The following is a 25436-nucleotide window of genomic DNA, read 5'->3' on the forward strand; positions in this document are numbered from 1 at the left end:
CTGGTATAATTGAGATTTAGCTCGGCTCTGACCAGTGAGGCTCTTGATTGGGGTGAAGCTGGCGGAGGGAAGAGCTAGAAGGGTGGCTGTGAGTAATCTGCCTTAGTATGTTGAAGAGAGAACCTTCCTCGAAGGCTTTATCTATAGTGCTGCTGGAGGAGGCGGGGATGGGTCCAGGTTCCGATGGGGGGGCGTGGCCGCCCTGCTGCCCGGAGGTATGAATGAACTATAGTTACAATAGGTAGAATATAAGTGGTGGAGGCTTATGAACAAAGAAGATAGGGGAGGTGCCCTGCAGATTTAAAGGGGTTATCCAGCTCTACAAAAAACATGGCCACTTTCTTCCAGAGATAGCCCCACTCTTGTCTCCAGCTAGGGCGGGGTTTTGCTACTCAGTTCTATTGAAGTGAATGGAGCTTAATTGCAAACCGCACCTGAACTGGAGACAAGAGTCATGTTGTCTCTGAAAAAAAAATGGGCATGTTTTTGTAGCAATGGATAACCCCTTTAACCACACAGGAAATAGCGATATTAGGAAAATAGTGGTTGTTGTTCAAGTTATGGAGATTTTTATGAAATGGTGATCTTGTGGATTCGGTTGTTTGGACTGGGGGAAATATAAAATGTGTCATGTTTTCTGAAAATTTTGTAAGATGGGGAGAAAATAATAAAGATATAATAAAGGGGAGAAAACTTTCTTCAATTCCTCGTCTATTCCTCAGTGTGCACATACCCTTACTTACTTTCCTTTCCGTATGAACAGGGGTGAGATGCTTGCCACCAGGAAGATTCAATTAGGAAGGAGTGTGAGCAACCAATCTGCCAGAATGTGGAGTTAAGTAGTACCAACATATACAGCCAAAGCCACAAGTGCAGAGGTACAATATGCAGCCATGGTAACAATGATGAAATCCTACTCTAGGGAGCTCTTTATCAATGCTTTTGTTTGTAATCTATAGTGTTTAAGTCCAATACAATGTAATTTAATCACAAATAATGTAACACATAATTATCGCAGGTTAGGTAGCCACACTGCTTACAATGCATCAAAAGAAACAGCCATTTAAAGTGGATCTACAATTATGCTTTTGTAGAAAACATGCTCTATCTATTCATGGAAAATCTTTTGCAAAAATCCGAGCCAAGGGTCCATGTAGACACAGATGGGCATTTCCTTTAGAGCCTATGGAGACATTTGAGCTAAAATCCACTCCAGCAGCGTTTGTACGTGCTCTAAAGATAATCTGTGTCTCAATGGACGTTTGTGCAAGATACAGTGATGTGCTGTTGCTGTATCTATTCATTGAATTTTTTCTCTGTTTCTATAACAGTATATAAAAGCATAATTGCAGATACACTTTGAGTGCTAGTGTTTCTTTTGATGCATTGTGGCCTTAATGGACTTGTAGGAGGCTCCCTGCATGGAGCACATATATCAAGGTCTGCAGATCAGCCACACCACTTATACATTTGTACAGCGTCATAAGGCTAATGCATTTGATCACCTTCTCCTTTTCCTGAACTGTTCACTGTGCTTATCGCTGCCTTGGTTTAACCATCATTTTATTTTTTCCAATTTAATTATTAGAGATCTGTAATATATCTTATTACAGAATAATGCCTTTTACTCCTCCTATTCTTCTCCTATTTTTTCATTTTTTTTGTTGTCATGCCTTATAACAAAGCTATACTTACTTGTATCCAGGTCCAGTCTCCTGAAGGCAGCTTTTTAGTCTTGTGCTGGTTGTAAAAAAAAGAGACTAAACACAGGAATTCTGGCCAGTACAGAGAGTCACGGCTCAATGTGTCCATCAATCACATAACTGCCTTCTCTGTGAGTGCTCAGATGACCTGAGAAACACAATGAAAGTGTATGTAAATTGCAAATAGGCTTTTTATTTAGAAGTGGGGGCTGCACAGATATTGTTATTGATGTCTGTGCAGCCCTTGCTTCTTATATAGAAAATAACAAAGTAACTTGTCCATGCACCCCGGTGTCCTCTAGCTTCTTCCTGCTCAAGCTTTTGAGTCTCTGAAATGACAGGCCAATCAGGCACTGGCCGAGACGGGACCGCAACACGGCCAGTGATTGGCTAAGTGGTCTGTCACTGCACAGAAGGTCTCAAAAGTAAAAATGAGTGAATGTACAGTAATAACAAAGCGAAGAGCTTTGTTAGCCTTTTACTATCTGCAGGTTGCAGAGATAAAAAAAGTGCTTCACTTTATTATTACTGTAAATTCGCTCATCTCTACATGTAAGTATTATATTCTATACACGTTTTATTGGCCAGAGCCATGCACAGACGGTGGTCGTTTTAAAAACCTACTCAAAGGCAACGATCAGCTGATGATTGGCTCCTCGGCTGATCGTTGTTTTTATTACAGAGGGCCCAGATTGGCCTCATAGGCCAGATAGTCCCCCATGTAAAAGGGGGCTAAGTGTTCTAACTCACCCAAGGCTCGATTCATAGCTACACTACTGCATGTGAGAAATATATAGAAACAGGATCTTTTCTGTGGGTATAGGAGATATCATGGCAGCTAGTCTACTACCACTATGGAGCTCAGCCCATGGGAAACAATTAGAGATGGAGACTGAAGAGAATAACTTCTTATAAGGGTGCCTTCACACGTACCGTATCGCTTTGTACTTATCGCACATAAATCCACAGTGATACTGATTGCTATCAATCCAATGTATGTGTATCCTCACTGCGTGTTTGGTGCGATTAGTGAGTTTTGATTTTCATATGATTTTCACAGGCGAGTTCAACACCACAAAAATGCAGCGAGTTTGATGCAAGTTTTGTGCGAGAAATAAGCAACGATACCGTACGTGTGAAGGCACCCTAAAAATATTTCTTATGATGACAATAAATACAGATGTTCATCGAATACTAAACACACATGAAAATATACTGAAAATTTACCTATTTTCCAAGGCATAATGTTTTTTCTTGGGGAGACCACCAGGCTGGAGGGAGCCTTATAGGCTAAAGTATATCCAAAGAAAGAAAACTAATTTGTGTATTTTTTCCTCTAAGCTTTAAGGAGCTGGCTCTCTATTGCAACTTCTTGGAGGTAGCAACTCAGGGAGCAGAAAAGTTATTACCTTTTCTTCTCCTCGCTGCTCCACCTCTGACTTCAGCTTATCTCTGAGGCGAACCTTCTAACATGAAAGGGGCCAGGTATTACGTTGTAAAGACAACCCCTTTAATGTTAAAGTATACCCGTCATGACGGCCACTGCCAGATCACTGGAAAATTCAGGCCTCCTCGGTGACCTGGATCGGAGCAAATAGGGGGGGAGGTGTCACATGCATTACGGTCTCATTGAGTGTTGTTAACCAAGGAGACACACATTTTTGGATTAATAGAGGAACTCGACACTGATTCGTCAGCAGGTGTCATGGCAGGTACACTTTAACTGTGAAAATAGAAAATGAACAGGCGCCTCCTGGTGTGGTATGTCAAACAAATGAAGAGTAGTGGTCATGAAGAGTAGTGAATGATCCCACTCACCTGATGTGGTTGAGCAATATCATAGGCACAACTCTACAAAGCGTAAAGATAAAGTGCAGTGCAGCTCTCCGAGGACCACTACTGGCAATCCAGTCACCAAAGTGACTGATTGTTGTCTCTATTACACGGAGCAATAATCGTACCGATTCAGCTGATTAACGCTCCGTGTAATAGAGCCCTGACATGGAGGCTGCCTCCAATCGGTGGTCCTAGAGAGCTGTCATTCCTCTCAGGAACTTTTTTATTTATCAATAAACTGCAACCAAAGCAACTGAATCTTAGACTTCACTGCTTTTTCCAGCATTCTGGTATCATGAAGTGTATTATGATCCTTTGAAACAAGTTTTCTGAATGCTGAACGTGCTGCCGCCAGAATAAACATCCAAGCTAAAGATGTGGGATGAAATTTAAATAAAATCAATTGTCGTAGCTTTAGAACTGCTGACCCATTACATTTATAATACCACGGGCCATAGGTTTCTGAACTAGTCCTAAAGGATCCTCACATAGGTTAAGTCACAAAATTGTGGATACTTAGTCATTCTGACAGTTCAATGAGGGTCTCCACCCTCAGTTATCAGTGCCCTAAGGTTCTCTCAATGACCCTTGAACTCGTAAGTTTCATTTTGCAATGTGTGTGCACTCAAAGAAATGTAATTCCCAGTTGAATTTAGAAGAGAGAAATATAAAAAAAAAATACTCAAAATATAATCAGAAATCAATAAAAAACTCTTTGTAAGAGACTGACCATAGGAAACAGAAGTGATCTCCTTACACAATGAGTTTCTGTTTCATCAATTTATAACACTTTAAAAAATGACAAATGCACTTTCTTCACCTTTGTAAAACGGGAGCTGAGGTGAATTTTCCCCATATAGAACTAAGGCTTTCAAAGCAAGACTCTGGCTAGTGGGCCGAAAACTGCAGAAATGAGCAGTAATCCTCCACAGATCAGTTTATCATGAGTTCATGTTTGCTATGGAGGGTATGGAGTATGGATGAAATGCTGAAGGGTAATATGCCAGGCGGTTTATTCTGCACTATTAGGATCGCTTAAGAACATCTTTAACATAGGGTGAATCTTTGAAAGAAGCGATCTACGAATTTTTAGCGAATGACGATTTGAGAACATGTTAAAAGATTAAAATGAACGATTTCTCACTCGTTGCTTGATCGTTTGCTGTGTTTACATGGAACAATTATCGCTTAAATGCGATCGTTATTGCAAAAATTTGGATGGTTATCGTTCTATGTAAATGCAGCATTATTTAAGTCAATGGAAAGAGAAACCCTACGGACTACTAGAGATGAGCGAATTTGCCGAAGTTCGGGTTCATATGAACCTGAACTATTGGTTTCTGATTCCCGCTGTCTGCAGCCTCCGTGAACAGGGTGGATACAGCCTAAGGACCGCCTGGAATACGAACTGGGATACAGCCTATGCCAATGTCGGTATTCCAGTTTTCCAGGCGGTCCATAAGGCTGTATCCACCCTGTTCACGGAGACTGCAGAGAGCGGGAACCAGAAGCTGATAGTTCAGGTTCATACGAACCTGTGTTTGTCAGATGTTTTAATCACATACAAAAATATAATTGCAATCATATTATGAGTAACAAAAGCTTATGTTGACAGGTAATGCAATATTTGCAGTGTTGACCCTTCTTCTTTAGGACCTCTACAATTCTCCCTGGCATGCTCTCAATCAACTTCTGGACCAAATCCTGACTGATAGCAGTCCATTCTTGCACAGTCAAGGCTTGCATTTTGTCAGAATTTGTTGCTTTTTGTTTGTCCATCCGTCTCTTGATGATTGACAAGTTCTCAATGGGATTAAGATCTGGAGAGTTTCCAGGCCATGGGCCCAAAATCTCTATGTTTTGTTCCCTGAGCCATTTAGTTATCACCTTTGCTTTATGGCAAGGTGCTCCATCATGCTGGAAAAGGCATTGTTGATTGCCAAACTGCTCTTGGACGTTTGGGAGAAGTTGCTCTTGAAGGACATTCTGGTACCATTCTTTATTCATGGCTGTGTTTTTAGGCAAGACTATGAGAGAGCCGATTCCCTTGGCTGAGAAGCAACCTCACACATGAATGGTTTCAGGATGCTTTACAGCTGGCATGAGACAAGACTGGTGGTAGCGCTCACCTCGTCTTCTCCGAATAAGCTGTTTTCCAGATGTTCCAAACAATCGGAAAGGGGATTCATCAGAGAAAATGACTTTACCCCAGTCCTCAGCAGTCCACTCCCTGTACCTTTTGCAGAATATCAGTCTGTCCCTGATGTTTTTTTCTGGAGAGAATGGCTTCTTTGCTGCCCTCCTTGAGACCAGGCCTTGCTCCAAGAGTCTCCGCCTCACAGTGTGTGCAGATGCAATCACACCTGCCTGCTGCCATTCGTGAGCAAGCTCTGCACTGCTGGTAGCCCGATCCCGCAGCTGAAACACTGAAACAGCTTGTTGGTCTTTCTTGGGCGCCCTGGAGCCTTTTTGGCAACAATGAAACCTCTCTCCTTGAAGTTCATGATGATGCGATAGATTGTTGACTAAGGTGCAATCTTTCTAGCTGAGATACTCTTCCCTGTTAGGCCATTTTAGTGCAGTGCAATGATGACTGGACGTGTTTCTTTAGAAATAACCATGGTTAACAGAAGAGAAACAATGATGCCAAGCACCAGCCTCCTTTTAAAGTGTCCAGTGGTGTCATTCTTACTTAATAATGACAAATTGATCTCCAGCCCTGTCCTCATCAACACCCACACGTGTTCAGGGCCGGACTGGGACTGAAAATCAGCCCTGGCATTTCCGAGCACACAGGCCCACTCGTCGCGCGGTGAAAAGTTATGAGACCATGGCCACGGCCATGACTGGAATTACAGATAATAACACAGTAAATGGGGTCAGAAGCTTCTGTCTCTGTACTATGTCGCAATGCTGTAGTTACAGGTTGTTACCACTACACAGTGTACAGAGACAGACTGCTTCCGGCCCCGAACACTGTGTTGAGTTTAACACCACCACCACATACCTACTAATACAACCTCATACTGACTAATACAACCGCATACTGACTAATACCATTACATATACTGACTAATACCATCACATATACTGACTAATACCTCCGCATACTGACTAATACCACCGCATACTGACTAATACCACCGCATACTGACTAATACAACTGCATACTGACTAATACCATCACATATACTGACTAATACCACCACATACTGACAAATCTCACCGCATACTGACTAATACCACCGCATACTGACAAATGTCACCGCATACTAACTAATACCACCGCATGCTGACTAATACCACCACATGCTGACTAATGTCGCCACTGCTACTGAATAAAATCCACTTTAAAAAGACCAATATCACCTCATACAGTTATATAGAGGTAGACCCAGTTCCGCACAGGTTCTGTACACCATATACATTACAGTGCAGTTACATCAGGTGACCATCTTCCTTGATCAGGGTTCTTCCCTTTTCATCTTCTTCTCCATCTGCCCTGGGCTGTTATGAGAACTTTTTCGAGCCACGAATCCACAGAACCTGCCAGACAGACATATTAGGCTCCTCACTCTGGCACCATCCTCATCTCTCTACAAACTGCACATCTGTATTGGCCCCTTTACACCCTCATTTAGTGGGTAGGCTGACTCTATGTGACCTTATAGTATATGCCCCCCTCTATGTAGCCACCTTATAGATGGTCCCCCTCTGTGAAGCCCACTATATTATATGCCCCCCTCTATGCATGCCCTATTATCTACTCCCCCCTTTGTTATCCCCCTTATAGATGGCCACCTATGTTGTCCCCCCTGTGTTGTCCCACTTATAAATGCCCCCCCTATGCTGCCCCCCATATAGGCCCCTCTCCCCCTATGTTGTCCCCTTATAGATTGCCCCCTTTCCTCCTCTCCCCCTATGTTGTCCCCTTATAGGCCCCCTCTCCCCCTATGTTTCCCCCCCTTATAGATGGCCCCCTCTCCCCCTATGTTGCCCCCCCTTATAGATGGCCCCCTCTCCCCCTATGTTGTCCCCCCCTTATAGATGCCCCTCCTCCCTTATAGATAGCCCCCTCTCTCCCCTCCTTTATAGATGGCCCCCTCTGCCCCCCTTATAGATGGCCCCCTCTCTCACCCCTTTATAGATGGTCCCTTCTTCCTCCCCCCTTATAGATGGCCCCCTTTCCCCCCTCTTATAGATGGCCCCTCTTATAGATGGCCCCCTCTCCCTCTTATAAATGGCCCCCCTCTCCCCTTATAGATGGCCCCCTCTCCACCCCTATGCATGGCCCTCTCCCCCCCCCCTTAAAGAAGGACCCCTCTGCCCTCCCTTATAGATGGACCCCTCTCCCCCCCTTATAGATGGCCCCCTCTCGACCCCTATACATGCCCCCCCTTAAAGATGGACCCCTCTGCCCCCCCTTATAGATGGACCCCCTCCCCCCCCTTATAAATGGCCCCCTCTCCACCCCTATACATGGCCCCTTCTCCCCCCTTATAGATGGCCCCCTCCCCCCCTTATACATGTCCCCCTCTTCCCCCCTTATACATGTCCCCCTCTTCCCCCCCTTATACATGTCCCCCTCTTCCCCCCCTTATACATGTCCCCTTCTCTCCCCCCCTTATACATGGCCCCTTCTCCCCCCCTTATACATGGACCCCCTCTCTCCCCCCCTTAATAGATGGCCCCTCTCTTCCCCCCTTTATAGATGGTCCCCTCTTCCCCCCTTTATAGATGGCTCCCCTCTCTTCCCCCTTTTATAAATGGACCCCTCTCCCCCCCTTATAGATGGCCCCCTCTCGACCCCTATACATGGCCCCTTCTCCCCCCCTTAAAGATGGACCCCTCTGCCCCCTTATAGATGGACCCCTCTCCCCCCTTATAGATGGCCCCCTCTCCCCCCCTTATAGATGGCCCCCTCTCCACCCCTATACATGGCCCCTTCTCCCCCCTTATAGATGGCCCCCTCTCCCCCCCCCCTTATAGATGGCCCCCTCTTCCCCGCCTTATACATGTCCCCTTCTCTCCCCCCCTTATACATGGCCCCTTCTCCCCCCCTCTTATACATGGACCCTCTCTCTCCCCCCCTTAATAGATGGCCCCTCTCTTCCCCGCTTTATAGATGGTCCCCTCTTCCCCCTTTATGGATGGCCCCCCTCTCTTCCACCCTTTATAAATGGACCCCTCTCCCCCCCTTATAGATGGCCCCCTCTCGACCCCTATACATGGCCCCTTCTCCCCCTCTTAAAGATGGACCCCTCTGCCCCCCTTATAGATGGCCCCCTCTCCCCCCCTTATAGATTGCCCCCTCTCCACCCCTATACATGGCCACTTCTCCCCCCTTATAGATGGCCCCCTCTCCCCCCCCTTATAGATGGCCCCCTCTTCCCCCCCTTATAAATGTCCCCTTCTCTTCCCCCTTATACATGGCCCCTTCTCCCCCCCTCTTATACATGGACCCCCTCTCTCCCCCCCTTAATAGATGGCCCCTCTCTTTCCCCCTTTATAGATGGTCCCCTCTTCCCCCCTTTATAGATGGCCCCCCTCTCTTCCCCCCTTATAAATGTTCCCCTGTTCCCCTCCTTTATAGATGGCTCCCTCTCTCTCCAAGCCCCCCCCCCCCCCCCACAAAGCAAATTGAAAAAAAAAAAAAAAAAAAAAAGAAACCAACTCACCTAACATCGCGCTCCTCCCTCCTCCTGGTCTGGCCCCTGTATGATGCGCGGCTGCCGGGGTTGTGGCGTCCTATCCCCCGGCAGCGCGCGCATCATAGAGCTCCCTGGGACTTCCGGCACAGGAGCGTCTCCACTGTGTGCTCCTGTACCAGAAGTTACAGGCGCACAGGGAGCTCTATGATGCGCGCACTGCCGGGGGATAGGACGCCACAACCCCGGCAGCCACGCACATACAGGGGCCGGACGAGGACTGTGGGCCGGTCACGTCTTCCTCCTGGCCTGGTGACTCCTTTTCCCTACGGTAGAGGAAAGGAGTCGTCGGGTCAGGAGGAGCACGGGACCGCCCCCCGAGGCCATCGGCCCTTCTGGCATTTGAAAGAAGTGCCCTATGGCCAGTCCGGCCCTGCCTGTGTTAATAGAGCAATCACTGAAACAATGTTAGCTGGTCCTTTTAACCCCTTAAGGACAGAGCCTGAAATGGCCTTAATGACAGAGACAAATTTTATGAATATGACCTGTGTCACTTTAGTCATTAATAACTTCGGGATGCTTTTACCTATCCGGCTGATTCTGAGATTGTTTTCTCGTGACATATTGTACTTTACATTTCTGGTAAATTGGAGTCGATACTCATAACAAATCTTTATGAAAAAATCCCAAATAATGTGAAAAAATGTGAGAAAATGCATTTTTCCAACTTTGAAACTTTTTTGCGTATACAGAAAGTGGTTATACCACATAAATTATATATTAAATAGCATTAGCAACATGTCTACTTTATGTTGGCAAAAGGATGCTGGTTGACCTCAGGGAGATCAACCAAAACACCGCAGAGACACCATCACGTGTCTCAACGTCAGTGTATTCTAGAACATTGCCCCCTGGGAAATCGAATATGCAAAAGAACACTGCAGAGACACCATCACATGTCTCGACGTCAGTGAACTAGCCAGACCTTCCCTCCGGGAAGGAACAACCAAGCCAAAGCGTTCTCCAGTCAAGGAAACCACCTCAGCAAGGTATCCATCCACAGACAGCCGTTTCGGGGTTTTTGCCCCTCATCAGTGTGGAGTAGGTTTCTGGCTAGTGGGAGCAATGACTAGTAAGTGCATGCAAAAGGACGCTGGTTGACCTCAGGGAGATCAACCAAAACACCGCAGAGACACCATCACGTGTCTCAACATCAGTGTATTCTAGAACATTGCCCCCTGGGAAATCGAATATGCAAAAGAACACTGCAGAGACACCATCACATGTCTCGACGTCAGTGAACTAGCCAGACCTTCCCTCCGGGAAGGAACAACCAAGCCAAAGCGTTCTCCAGTCAAGGAAACCACCTCAGCAAGGTATCCATCCACAGACAGCCGTTTCGGGGTTTTTGCCCCTCATCAGTGTGGAGTAGGTTTCTGGCTAGTGGGAGCAATGACTAGTAAGTGCATGCAAAAGGACGCTGGTTGACCTCAGGGAGATCAACCAAAACACCGCAGAGACACCATCACGTGTCTCAACGTCAGTGTATTCTAGAACATTGCCCCCTGGGAAATCGAATATGCAAAAGAACACTGCAGAGACACCATCACATGTCTCGACGTCAGTGAACTAGCCAGACCTTCCCTCCATATTCGATTTCCCAGGGGGAAATGTTCTAGAATACACTGACGTTGAGACACGTGATGGTGTCTCTGCGGTGTTTTGGTTGATCTCCCTGAGGTCAACCAGCGTCCTTTTGCATGCACTTACTAGTCATTGCTCCCACTAGCCAGAAACCTACTCCACACTGATGAGGGGCAAAAACCCCGAAACGGCTGTCTGTGGATGGATACCTTGCTGAGGTGGTTTCCTTGACTGGAGAACGCTTTGGCTTGGTTGTTCCTTCCCGGAGGGAAGGTCTGGCTAGTTCACTGACGTCGAGACATGTGATGGTGTCTCTGCAGTGTTCTTTTGCATACTTTATGTTGGCGGCATTTATTAAACTATCTTTCATTTTTTTTAGACAATAGGGAGCTTAAAACATTAGCAGCAAATTTCCAAATTTTCAGTCAAATTTCAAAATCAGATATTTTTAGGGACCTGTTCAGGTTTAGGCTGCGTTCACACTACGTATATTTCAGTCAGTATATTTCAGTCAGTATTGCAACCAAAACCAGGAGTGGATGAAAAACACAGAAAGGATCTGTTCACACAATGTTGAAATTGAGTGGATGGCCGCCATTTAATGGGAAATATTTGCTGTTATTTTAGAACAACGGCTGTTATATTGAAATAATGGCCGTTATTTACTGTTATATGGCGGCCATCCACTCAATTTCAACATTGTGTGAACAGATCCTTTCTGTGTTTTTAATCCACTCCTGGTTTTAGTTTCAAAACTGACTGAAATATACTGACTGAAATATACGTAGTGTGAACGCAGCCTAACCCAAGTGTATTTGAGGGGCCTGTATGTTAGAAAGCCCCACAAAGCACCCCATTTCAGAAACTGCACCCCCCAAACTCTGCAAAAGCATATCCAGAAAGTGTTTTAACCCTTTAGGGGAGTCACAGAAATAAAAGCTAAGTGTGTAAGGAATTTGAAAATTTTAATTTTCTGTGCAGAGATTTTATTGTAATCCAATATTTTTCATAATTATAAACCTATTACCAGAGAAATGCACCCCAATAATTATTGTCCCGTTTCTGCAGTTTATAGAACTACCCCATATGTGACCCTATTGCGCTATTTGACGCAACCACAAGCCTCAGATATAAGGGAGCGCCTAGTGATTTTCAACGCCTCCGTTATATTTGGTCATTTTTGACTGTACCACTTCAGGTTGGCAGAGGCTCTGGGGTGCCAAAACCTAAAAAACACCCCTAAAGGGACACCATTTAGAAAACTACACCCCTCAAGGAATGTAACAAGGGGTGCGGTGAGCATCTGGACCCCATAGGTGCTTCACAGATTTTCCGAACAATATGGCGTGAAAAAAATAATAATTTTTTTTTACACTAAAACGTTGTTCTAGCCTTCAATTTTTCATTTTCTTAAAGGGATAAGAGGCAAAAAAAGACACAAAATGTGTAGCGCAGTTTCTCCCGAGTACGGAAATACCCCACATGTGGCGATAAAGTGCCAAGGGGGCGCAGGACGAGCCTCTAAAGGGAAGAAGCGCCAATTGGCTTTTGGAAGCTGAATTTCACTGAAAAGGATTTCAAGCGCCATGTCGCATTTACAGAGCCCTCGTGCTGCCAAGACACTGGAAACCCCCCACAAGTGACTCCATTCTGGAAACTACACCCCTCAAGGAATCTAACAAGGGGGGCAGTGAGCATATGGACCCCACTGGTGACGGGCACAAATGTGGAACAATGTGACGTAAAAGTAAAAAATTTCATTTTTTCACTTTCATGGCACAAATGTGCCCGTCATCAAGGGGTCCATATCCTCACTGCACCCCTTGTTAGATTCCTTGAGGGGTGCAGTTTCCAGAATGGGGTCACTTGTGGGGGGTTTCCAGTGTTTTGGCAGCACGAGGGCTCTGTAAATGCGACATGGCTTTCATCATCCATTCTAGCCAAATCCAACCTCCAAAATCCAAATGGCGCTCCTTCCCTTGGGAGGCTTGCCCTGCGCCCACATGGCGCTTTATGTCCACATGTGGGGTATTTACGGACTCGGGGGAAATTGCTCTACACATTTTGTTTTTTTTTTCTCTTTTAACCCCTTGTGAAAATGATAAATTCAAGGCTAAACCAACATTATAGTGTAAAAAATGTAATATTTCATTTTCACGCCACATTGTTCCACATTTGTGCCCGTCACCAGTGGGGTCCATATGCTCACTACACCCCTTGTTACATTCCCTGAGGGGTGCAGTTTCCATAATGGGGTCACTTGTGGGGGGTTTCAACTGTCTTGGCAACACAGGGGCCTTTTGAATGCAACATGGCCCCTCAAAATCCATTCCATCCAAATCCAGCCTTCAAAAACGAAATGGCGCTCCTTCCCTTCGGAGGCTTACCCTGCACCCGCATGGCGCTTTATGTCCACATGTGGGGTATTTCCGTACTCAGGGGAAATTGCTCTACACATTAAATGTTTTTTTTTATCTTTTAACCCCTTGTGAAAATGAAAAAATCATGACAAGATTAATGATTTAGAGTAAAAATTTTACAAAAATTACACTAAATGTTGGTCTAGCCTTGAATTTTTTCCATTTCCACAAGGGGTTAAAAAAGAAAATGAACACAAAACGTGTAGGGTAAATACCCCACATGTGGGCATAATGTGCCATATGGGCACAGGGCAAGTCACCAAAGGGACAGAGCGCCATTTAGAGGCTGGAATGGAGGATAGAGGCCATGTCGCAATTACAAAGCTCCTGTGCTGCCAGGACAGTAGAAACTCCCCACAAGTGACCCCATTCTGGAAACTACACCCCATAAGGAATCTAACAAGGGGGGCAGCGGGGATATGGACCCCACTGGTGACGGGCACTTACGTAGAACATGTGCCGAGAAAATAAAAAATACAATTTTTTTCATTTTCACGTCCCAAATGTGGCCGTCATCAGGGGGCCATATCCCCGCTGCCCCCCTTGTTAGATTCCTTATCGGGTGTAGTTTCCAGAATGGGGTCACTTGTGGGGGGTTTCTACTGTCCTGGCCGCACAGAGGCTTTGTAATTGCATCATGGCATCCTCTAATGGGAATGGCGGCCATACCTACTTAGCTGGGGAAAAGGGACAATTCTAATTTATTTGGGGGTGTTAGGCCAATTATTAGTTTATAAGGTTGGAAATTACAGGTGTCCATCAAATTCAACCTGTGTTGATCCAGAGGAAGGCAAAAAACCCTCGTGAGGCAGACGACAGTAGCCTCATCACAGGAGAAAAATTCCTTCCTGACTCCATAATGGCGATCAGAATAATCCCTGGACTAACGTGACCCCTGAAATAGGAATAAGGGACAGAATTTAGATAATGTAGAACCCCAATGACGTGATGTATCCCTTGAAGCGATCCAGTATGCAGAGGCCGGGGGGATCAGGACAGGTGTCACACTGGAAAATGGTGTCCTTCCTGATCCCCCTATTACGCCACACTCTGCACTTCTTCTGGGGTCTCCCGTTCTCCAGTGTGGGGGACGTCATCTGGAAAATGTTGCCCTGATGCGATACGGGGTCCTTCATATCCAGAAGCGCTGGGTCCGCTCCATGGCTGCTAAATATTAGGGCGCTATTACTACTTCTGATATTTTCGTATCGTGCCGCAAGCTACAGTAGCTCGGGCAGCGAGGGACCAGAAGAGGGGGTGCTGGTATAAAAGTTATCCCCGTACAGGTGGTAACCTCTATCCAGCAGTGGGAAGATCAGTTCCCGGACGATGTCCCCACTAACTCCGAGGATGGGGGGGGGGGAGGGGGCATCTGGGGGCTGCATTCGGGTGTCCCTTCCTACATACACTCTAAGGGTACGTGCACACTGCGGAATCGCGACAGATAACCCTTCGTGCATTCTGCAGTTGGCACCCGCCGGCGGACTGATGCAGGCGCACGTCTCCGTCCGTGTCATAGACTCCATTCTATGCACGGGCGGATTCCGCTCTCCGTCCAACGTGTTCATTCTTTGGACGGACGATGGAATCCGCCCATGCATAACATGGAGTCTATGACACGGGTGGAGACATGCGCCCGCATCAGTCCGCCGGCAGGTGCCAGCTGCAGAATGCACGAAGGGTTATCCTTCGCCATTGCGCAGTGTGCACCTACCCTAAATCTGTAAGTGTACCGAGGTACGCTCACACAGTTTGTAGAATTTCACACCATACCGCCATCTCTTTTTGGGACGGTACTGGCGGAAAAGACGTGTCTGGGGGGCAGCTTACGCTACGCTACCCCCAGACACGTCACTGGATGATGAGGATGATGAGGATGAATGGAGGAAAGAAGGATCCCCCCATTCATCCTTACTGGCTGTTTCGGTGTCGGAGGCAATAACGTATGCGTCCGACACCGAAAACACCCTGGGGGCCATCTTTATATGGGGATTGGTATATGGGGTATGTAGTGGTGTAGTGTCAAACTTTATTCAATGTAGTGTGGTGTAATGTAGTGTTTTTTTACGTATTTTTTTACAGTAAGTATAAAAAAAAAAAAACTACGCCAACAAAGGAGTTGCTGATAAATGCCGCACTTATGTGCGGCACTTATCAGCAGACCGTGGCAGTAGAATATAGAAAAAAAACACCCTACGCCAAAAAGGAGGAGTTGCTGATTAGCAGCGCACTTTCGTGCGATGCTGATCAACACTCAGCGGCGATAGGGTGCGGAAAATAGAAAAAAAAAAAATTAAAAAAAAAAAAAACAAAAAAACTTTTTCTACATTCTGAACATCCCTGTAGCTGCTGATAAGTGTATTACATATATCAGCCGCTAGAGGGCAGCAGAGCGCAAAATCCGGAAAATGACGAGGCTGGAGCCGAAAATAGCCGAGAGAAGCCGAACGTGACGTCACGGAGTAAGCCGAAGACCCGAACGAAGACGAGGACGCCGCGAACCCGGAAGACGCCGATCAGGAGCCCGGGACAGGTGAGTAATGTACAAATACCTGCTTTGGACCCCTCGGCTACCTAGCTGAGGGGTCCAGGGCAGGTATTTACTATATTGTGGGACTCTGATCGCCGTGCCACCGGCCCGATGGCCGTGAACGGCCGGCCGGCCGTTCACGGCGATCGGGCCGGTGGCACGGTGACCACCATTACTTTTTACAGTAATGGCGGTCGGTGCCGTCCTCGGACAGCACCGACCGCCATTTTTCCCGATGACCCGGAAAGGTTCCGATCGCCGCTATGGGCTGATCTGAATTGATCAGCCTATAGCGGCGATCGTAAGCACGGGGGGTGTTAACCACCCCCCGTGCCGAGAAGCTAAGATGGCCTGCTATGATTTATAGCAGGCCATCTTCCCCAACCGCTGTGTGTGAACACACAGCGATCGGGGAAACATCGGGCGTACCTATACGCCCGTTTGCGTTAAAGCCCAGGCAACGGGGGCGTATGGGTACGCCCGATGTCGTTAAGGGGTTAAGGCAGGGCTGCAATGATGTTGAAATTGAAATGTGTTTTGGGGGATAAAATTCATTTTCTGGGCAAATATTGACTTTGAAAGTAATTGCTGTTAAGCTGATGACTCTTCTAACATTCTGGAGTATATGCAAATTGCCATTTTAAAAACGGAAGCAGTAGACTTTGTACAAATTTATATTTGTATCATTCTTAAAACTTTTGGCATTACTGTACACCTGGAAATAATTTGTATTTGTGTACACACAGTTTTTTTTAACTGTTAAGAAAAAGCCAGCAGGTATGCAAAGACAACCATACACAATAGATAGTGTAAGAAGGAACATGTAAACAATATAGCTGCTGTTCTCCCCATTTACTGTGGGAAATATTGTTGTTTTATGGATCATGCAGCTTCAGGTGCTCTTCCTTTGATGACTTTATCCATACCTGCTATTGAATTGTATTCAGTACATGACGCATCCTGTGTCTGTGATCACTAGGATTCAGTTAATTGCTTTGAAGTGTCAGGAAGATATTGTTTAGTGATGAGCGAATAGTGAAATATTCGAATATTCGATATTTGTACGAATATCTCCCTGATATTCGACTATTCAATCGGATATTCGATCCCATTAAAGTCTATGGGAACAAGTATTCGATTATTAAAAAACATCTATTCGACCACTTGGAGGTTCACCAAGTCCACAATGACACCTCAGGGAAAGGGGATTCGAAAGCTTATCGAATATTTATCGAATATTCGCAGTACTATTCGATAATATTCGATACTATCGAATACCTTACTATTCGATCAAATATCTATTCAATCGAACAGTATTCGCTCATCACTAAGGTTGTTTACCTATAAAGTATAAGCAGCATTTATTTGCAAGAGGTACAAAGAGTCTCATAATAGTCAAAATAGCTGATATCTCAGTAGTTCCTTACCCATTAGGGGGAAACTGCAAAAATTGGCTGGTGAGAAGAGATGAGCGAGTACTAAAATGCTCGTTACTCCAGTAGAGTATTTTCTGATGCTCGAGTGCTCGATTCAAATAATGAACCCCATTAAAGTCAATGGGAGACTCAAGCATTTTTTCAGGGACCTCCTATTTGGCAGAGAGGAGAGTGTCTGGTGCACCTAAAAACCTCAGAAAGTAATAAAAACACCACCGAAATGGAACTGGCACAGCAGAGGGAGCATGCATGGATGCATTAAAGACTCCCAGGTGCCTAATTTACGCCACTTTTACAGACTGACAATATTGTGCACCCACCTTATGCTAAAGTCCAATTTAAAGTGGGGAAAACAGTTAGGAAACACTATTTCCTGTACATTTACTTATAGAGAAACCAAAAAGGAAAAGAAAAAAAAATCATTGTATACCCCTTAAAAGCTGGCCGATCTTTCACTTTAGTTTCCGTAATCTCTATGTGAGCTATTTGTGTGCCTGCAATTCTCGTCATCTCTTACAAGCATAGATGCCATGGTATCAATAATTCACCCACTGGTAACTGTCATTGTGTGTGTGTATGCAAAAGAAGAGCTGGTGGAGCCTCATTGAAGAGTCTCAAAACACAGGACTAGCCAGATATCTCTCCGGGAAGGACCCAACCAAGGGGCAGCTCCTGTTAGGAAACCGTCAAAACCACCATATTAAGTGGCCCTATAAGTCAATGTAATGACAAGGGATAAACCAAGGCTAGGTAACCATCCACATACAGCTGTTTCGGGGTGTTGCCCCTCATCATTGTGAAGCAGGATTCTGGCTAGGTGGGAGCATATTTGTATGTTCATGTTTCCCAGGGGGCAATGCACCTAGGACTTCACTGCATTGAGCGCTTTCACTAGCAGCCGGCAGTGTTGTTGTTTGGCTGGTCTCCCTGAGTTCAGCAATCTGCTTCTCTTATGGCTCTACTAGGCATTGCTCCCACCTAGCCGGAATCCTGCTCCACACTGATGAGGGTCAACACCCTGAAACAGCTGTATGTGGATGGTTACCTAGCCTTGGTTTATCCCTTGTCATTACACTGACTTATAGGGCCACTTAATATGGTGTTTTTGGTGGTTTCCTAACAAGAGCTGCCCCTTGGCTGGGTCCTTCCCGGAGGGATATCTGGCTAGTCCTGTGTTTAAAGACTCCTCAATGAGGCTCCACGGGCTCTTCTTTTGCATATTCATGTTTCCCAGGGGGCAATGCACCTGGGACTTCACTGCATTGAGCGCTTTCACTAGCAGCCGGCAGTGTTGTCTTTTGCCTGGTCTCCCTGAGTTAAGCAATCTTTTTGTGAGTGTGTGACATGGTCAGACCCATCGTGTTTAAATTTTGAAGGATGGATTCGTAGTCTCATCAAGTCAAGTGCAAGGGCTGCCAAAAATTGAAAGGAAAGAGGAAATGACGTTCACTACACATAAAGGAGGGCCTCATGCACACACTGTAAAAATTTTGTGTGAAAGCCTGGTGGTGACCAATAGGAGAGGAGAGCCTGGTGGTGACCTCCTAAAATTTGTGGGCGAGAGCTTGTTGTGACCCTGTTAAAAATTGTGGACGAGAGCCTGTTGTGACCCTTTCAAAAATTGTGTGAGCAAGAGCCTGGTATGACTCTCTCAGAATATTTTTTTCTGAATCTAACTCCAGCCAAAATGAGCTCTGACTTCTCTGCTATCTATGCAGTCATAACATCTGAAAAACCTGTAATTACATCAAAACAGGGGAAAACATTTTTTCCATAAAGAAATTTTCCAAGAAATCAGTATATGAATTGCAGTTCTACAAAATCATATATCTGATAACTTTTACTATCTGTTTAATTCAGCACGTAGGCTGTGCCACAGGCCCCCTAAAGGTTTGGATACACACTTATGCAATAATGTGAACACTAATGCTCTTAACATCTCAGCGGTGTCAAAACATTTCCAGACTTATCATCAAGGCAATCCTTTTGGTTTTACCTTTACAGGTATCAAACAGGTTAAACAACCAACAAGAAGAGGAGATAGGAAGTTTGCTTCTGAGTTGTGAAGCATATTGGATTTTTAAACTCAGAACAAGATACCCAGACGGCATGAATCACAGACACAATCTAATGTATCGATATTATGCATTTCTTAAAGGGGTTATCCAGTGCTACAAAAACATGGCCACTTTTGCACCACTCTTTTGTATCCATATGTGAAGCCTTAATAAAGAAAATTTTGACTTTTTTCCTGGTTTGCTAACTTTTTTCTATATCGCCACCTGGTGAGGCTTGCACTGCCATGCACCAGATGGGTGCATCATTCTGCAGGTGTGACCAATATGATACAGAGAAACTTAAAGTGTACCTATCAACTTTAGCAGGCGCCATGCAGGCACGTGCTGGCAGTGCAGCTGAATGCATTGCGTACAATGGCGCTGCTGGAAGAAATCCATCTCCGATCTGGCTATTTTCCTGATGTTGAGAAAAATGTGATGGCGTCTCTGCAGTATTTCTGCATGTTTATTTTACCAGTAGGCAATGTTCTTAGATTCACTGATGTTGAGAAATGTAATGGTGTCTCAGCGGTGTTTCGGCTGTGGCTTGCCGGTAAAAGGTCTGGCTAGCTTACTGTCCTTGAGAAATGTGATGGTGTTTCTGCAGTATTTTTGCATACTTGCTTTCCAATGTTCCTAGATTTGCTGACTGTCTTCGCAGTGTATTGGTTGACTTCCCTGAGTTTTGACAGAATATTCTGCTGCCCGCTAAAGATGATAGTTATACTTTAAGTAAATTTAAGCCAGGTTTTATAGCTACCTACTATAAAATACATGTTTATTTCATATTAACTGTTCTAATTGTTGAAGATCTCTACAGAACTTGATTGTCCAAAGCATAAATGTGGGAGCAAAAATGGAGGAGAACTAGGGAAGGAAGCCAAGTGCGTAATTTCTAATTCTATGGGCATAAAGGTGGTCCTCTACAGAGATGCCAATTTAGGGTTAAATATACCCCATCATACCTTGATAGGCAAATGCCTCACATGGATCAACCTACACCCAGATACCATTATCAAGAACCGGTAGGTTGTTGTTTTAAAGATTTACAATAAAGTCTGAAAGAGTTTTGAAGAGCTGAAGGAACTTGGTCTTTTTCTTCTATGAATACCCTGGGATCCAGGGGCTTTACCTCTGTGCTCTGTACACTTGGCAATGGGCCTAGAAGCAGGGCCGTTTTAATACATTGGCGGGCCCAGTGCACAACCCTCAAGAGTGGGCCCCCCCCTTCCCTTTCGGCACATTGTATAATGTACTGAATTTGCCCCCACACTGTATCAAGAGCCCCAATACATATAGTAGTTACCTTATAACACTCCTACCACCATACAGTGATAACATATTACATAAAAACTGCACTAAACAAAACAGAAAGATATCACCAATGATACCATTACATAATACGGCCACATCATGACCCCTAACACTACAACCCTATAACAGAGTGCAGTTACATCGAGTGACTCACCGGGGGCGTCTTCTCTGATCAGAGTCTGTCACCTTTTCTTTTTTCTCTCCATCCAGCCTGGGCCACCATGAAGTCTTCTCCTGGCTGTGAATCTTCTCTCCAGAATCTGCCAGACAAATATTTTAGGCTCCAACATATACAGTAGTTAGGTCCCTTGTACCCCTTTATAGTAGTTACACCCTTCCGTACCCCTATATAGTTACACCCCTCGGTGCCTCCATAGTTTTAAGGTGTCCCTGTAGTATATAGACCCTCATGTGCTCCTCCAGTTATATACAGCCCTCCTGTGCGCTCCCCCATTAGTATATAGCCCCCCCCTGTGCACTCTCCCCAGTAGTATATAGCCCCCCTGTGCTCTCCCACAATAGTATATAGCCCCCCCTGTGCTCTCCCCCCAATAGTATATAGCCCCGCTGTGCTCTCCCCCAATAGAATATAGCCCCCCTATGCTCTCCCGAATAGTATATAGCCCCCCTGTGCTCTCCCCCATAGTATATAGACCCCTGTGCTCCCCAATAGTATATAGCCCCCTGTGCTCCCCAATAGTATATAGACTCCTGTGCTCCCCAATAGTATATAGCTCCCCAATAGTATATAGCTCCCCTGTGCTCCCCAATAGTATATAGCTCCCCTGTGCTCCCCAATAGTATATAGCTCCCCTGTGCTCCCTAATAGTATATAGCCCCCTGTGCTCCCCAATAGTATATAGCTCCCTGTGCTCCCCAGTAGTATATAGCTCCCCTGTGCTCCCCCGTAGTATATAGCCCCCTGTGCTCCCCCATAGTATATAGCCCCCTGTGCTCCCCAATAGTATATAGCCCCCTGTGCTCCCCCATAGTATATAGCTCCCCTGTGCTCCCCCATAGTATATAGCCCCCTGTGCTCACCCATTATAGCCCCCTGTGCTCACCCATAGTATATAGCCCCCTGTGCTCCCCCATAGTATATAGCCCCCCTGTGCTCCCCCATAGTATATAGCCCCCTGTGCTCCCCCATAGTATATAGCTCCTCTGTGCTCCCCCATAGTATATAGCCCCCTGTGCTCCCCAATAGTATATAGCCCCCTGTGCTCCCCCATAGTATATAGCCCCCTGTGCTCCCCCATACTATATAGCCCCCTGTGCTCCCCCATAGTATATAGCCCCCTGTGCTCCCCCATAGTATATAGCCCCCTGTGCTCCCCCATAGTATATAGCCCCCTGTGCTCCCCCATAGTATATAGCCCCCTGTGCTCCCCCATAGTATATAGCTCCCCTGTGCTCCCCCATAGTATATAGCCCCCTGTGCTCCCCAATAGTATATAGCTCCCCTGTGCTCCCCCATAGTATATAGCCCCCTGTGCTCCCCAATAGTATATAGCCCCCTGTGCTCCCCCATAGTATATAGCTCCCCTGTGCTCCCCCAGAGTATATAGCTCCCCCTCCCATATAACATTGAAAAAAACAAACACTTTTACTCACCTGGGTCCACGCGTTCCTCTTCTCTTCCCTCTTGTGGCCGCACTTCCTGCGGTCACAAGAGGCTGCACTCCCCTTACCCTCGCGCCGACGCTCCAGTGACGTCGGGCGCTAGAGGGAGAGTGCGGCCTCTTGTGACTGCAGGAAGTGCGGCCACAAGAGTGACTGACAGGGAGGGAGCCAATGGCTCTCTCTCTGTCAGTATCGCTGCTGCTGAAGCGCCACAGCAGCAGCGGGCGGGCGGGGGCAGCGGCGGACGGGGGGGCCCTGCAGGGGGCGCCATGGAGGGGTAAGTAGATTACCCATCCATGGCGCTCCCCCCTGACAGGCTGGTGGCCGGAGACCTGTGCGACCGCACTGGTCGCACATAGCAACGGCCGGCCTGCTTGGGGGGCCCCTTTAACCAGTGGACCCGGTGCACGTGCACCATGTGCCCTCTGGTTAAAGCGGCCCTGCCTAGAAGCATAAGTATACCGTATACTGTATATAAGTCTCTTTTCTTTATACAAACAATAATGCTATTCACACATGTTGGATAGTAGTTAGCCATGTAACAACCTTTTGTGTCTGGATTCCACCTTCACCAAATAATAAAAGCTACAATTTCCTACACTTTGTCTCCTGGGAAATAAGTAGTGATGTGTGCTGCTATACCTTATGCAATAACCATGCATGCTTGGCTGGTCTGTCTGTGCATTTGTCAGGGGACACAGCTAGCTAAGGCTAGTGCGTGTTGGGCAATTTACGCCACCAGTGAAAGATTATCATGTTGTCTTCTACTAATACTAATGGTTCAAGTAAACTCTCATACATTAGGATATTGGAGTAAGAATTACGTTTATAGTGAATATTAACAACTGCTTTGAACAGCAGATGGAGCCAATAATCTATATCTTCCACTTTTATTACGGTACGGTGCATCTTCTAGAGCCCTTTAACACCCTATTTCCCATGTTATTTGGTTTGTGAACATAAATCTGCATAAATTATGTATGTTCTACCTCACACAAAATATAATTTTGTCTTATTCAGAGGTAATGGATTTGTAGTGGATTTCATTTGGATATTTAGAAATTGGTGATGAATATTGATTCAGTTTCTAAGCAGAACCCATAGACAATTTAATGTTTCCATCAAAGCTACGGGGGTTACTAGATTATCTTGTATTTTACTGTATGGCTGAGCAGTGCTTTCTGTCATCAATAGTTGATGACACTGTGTTATAAAGGGTGCAGCATCCTGTGTTATAACCATACGATATTTGCCTGTGTTGCACGTAGCAGAATAGATTAAGCATTAAGACCTTATGTCAGAAGGATGCAGTCTAAGAAGTATAATCTTGTTAGTAATAATGTCAGGAATGTGCAGTATCCTGGTGTGAACTGGGCCCGTTTTTACTTTGAGCTCTGCAAGACTTGATTGCTGCAGCTGAGCAAGTCTTTTGATTGACATATTCCTCTGCCTATCCAGAACCTTGAGGATCAGAGCGCCAGTCCAATGGGGATCCGGACTGGGCTCTTGATCCTCATAAAAGAAAGCTGAGCCAGTCCTTCTCTGCTGGCAATTAAGGTTCATACCCTGATCCCAGCTCCCCCTGTCTATTCCTGCTATCCTCATTCCTAATCCCACTGCTGACTTGACTTGTTACCTGACCTCCCACCTGACCTTTGACTATCCGATTGTTCTTTGATTTTGTACTGCGCTGTCCCTTTGGTTCTGACTTGGCTTGTTGACTCTTCTTTGTTGTGTTTCTTTATCTTTCTCGTTCTGTGTTGCACTTATACAAAAGCGGGACATAGAGTGCGGCAATGTCCCTCCAGGTCTGAACCACCACCAGAAAGCTCCAAGCGGCTGAGTGATTATTGAGGGTGTCACTCAGGCACACATGTAACCTTCATGAGAAGGAACAAGCTACTGTTACCTATTTCTCTGGTGTTTGGGGATAGATGCCTTTTTGGGTATGCCCAGGTCGATTTTGGGTCTTCTGCAAATTTCATTAACCCTGTGTTTTGGTCTCGTTTAGAGGTGTGTCCCTTGCTGCTCAGCTCTCCAGTAGACGTCACTGGAGCAGACTCTTCCCCCTTTGCCCAAGGGGACGTACGGTATATCACCCCCCGCCTTGAAGTAAAGGTGTGATCTGTTCATGTTGAGACCCTTGATTCTTTTCTTATGCATAATTTGTCTTGTGATGTTATCCTGGGGTTGCCCTGGCTGGAAACACATAACCCCGTGTTTGATTGGTCCAGCAGAGAACTCATTCGGTGGGGGCCTAAGTGTGGTCCTCATTGTATTACTGTGTCACTTGCGGAATGTTCCCCTGGGGAGGGGGAGATTCCAGAATTTTTTAATGATTATGCAGATGTATTTGATGAGACCTCGGTGGAGCGGTAACCCCCCATCAGCCCTATGATTGTTCTATTGATCTCATACCCGGTGCTAAATATCCTAAGCGCCGCATATTCAACCTGTCCTGCCCGTAGAGGGAGGCCATGCTGGAGTATATAAAGGAGAGTCTAGGCAAAGGTTACATTCGCCCCTCCTCCTCTCATTTGGGGGGAAAAAAGATGGTGGGATTTGGTCCTGTATTGACAAAGGGGAGTCAACAAGCCAAGTCAGAACCAAACGGAGGGCGCAGTACAAAATCAAAGAACAATCAGAGAAGGACTGGTTCAGCTTTCTTTTATGAGGATTAAGAGCCTCATAATCTCCATTGGATCGGCGCTCTGATCCTCAAAGTTTAGTCTAACTCCTGTATTGCCAGAAGCTGAGAAGCAAGCGGGTGTGTAACACAAGAGTAAAAACTGCCCCAGTTCACACCAGGCTATTGCATATTCCTGACAAATGAGCTGTGAACAATGTGAGCTGGACAGTCTCTTACACAGAACTAGGCAAAGGTTGACCGCTGAGTCCCCTACATCTTTATTCTTCATATGTGTAGGAAGCTTATTCTCTGAAGTTAGTAAAATGACTCATATGTTCAGTGACTTGAGCTCAGATTTAGATGTCTTTTTTTGTAGTATATTTATAGACTGAAATCTGTGAGTCTGCATAGAGTCTTGTATTAACCCAGGATCAGCTGGTCGCTCACAGAGCAGTGACTAATAGATTGTGCTTTTTGTTTTCCACTTTCTACTGATGGTATCTGCAGATTCTATTCAGTTTTGTTCTGCACCTTTTTTCATCTACGATGTAGTTTCTCTGACATGCCAAAATAGTGTGTATTATTATGTGATTTTT

Source organism: Dendropsophus ebraccatus, chromosome 9, assembly GCF_027789765.1.
Source record: "Dendropsophus ebraccatus isolate aDenEbr1 chromosome 9, aDenEbr1.pat, whole genome shotgun sequence".
Lineage (NCBI taxonomy): Eukaryota > Metazoa > Chordata > Amphibia > Anura > Hylidae > Dendropsophus > Dendropsophus ebraccatus.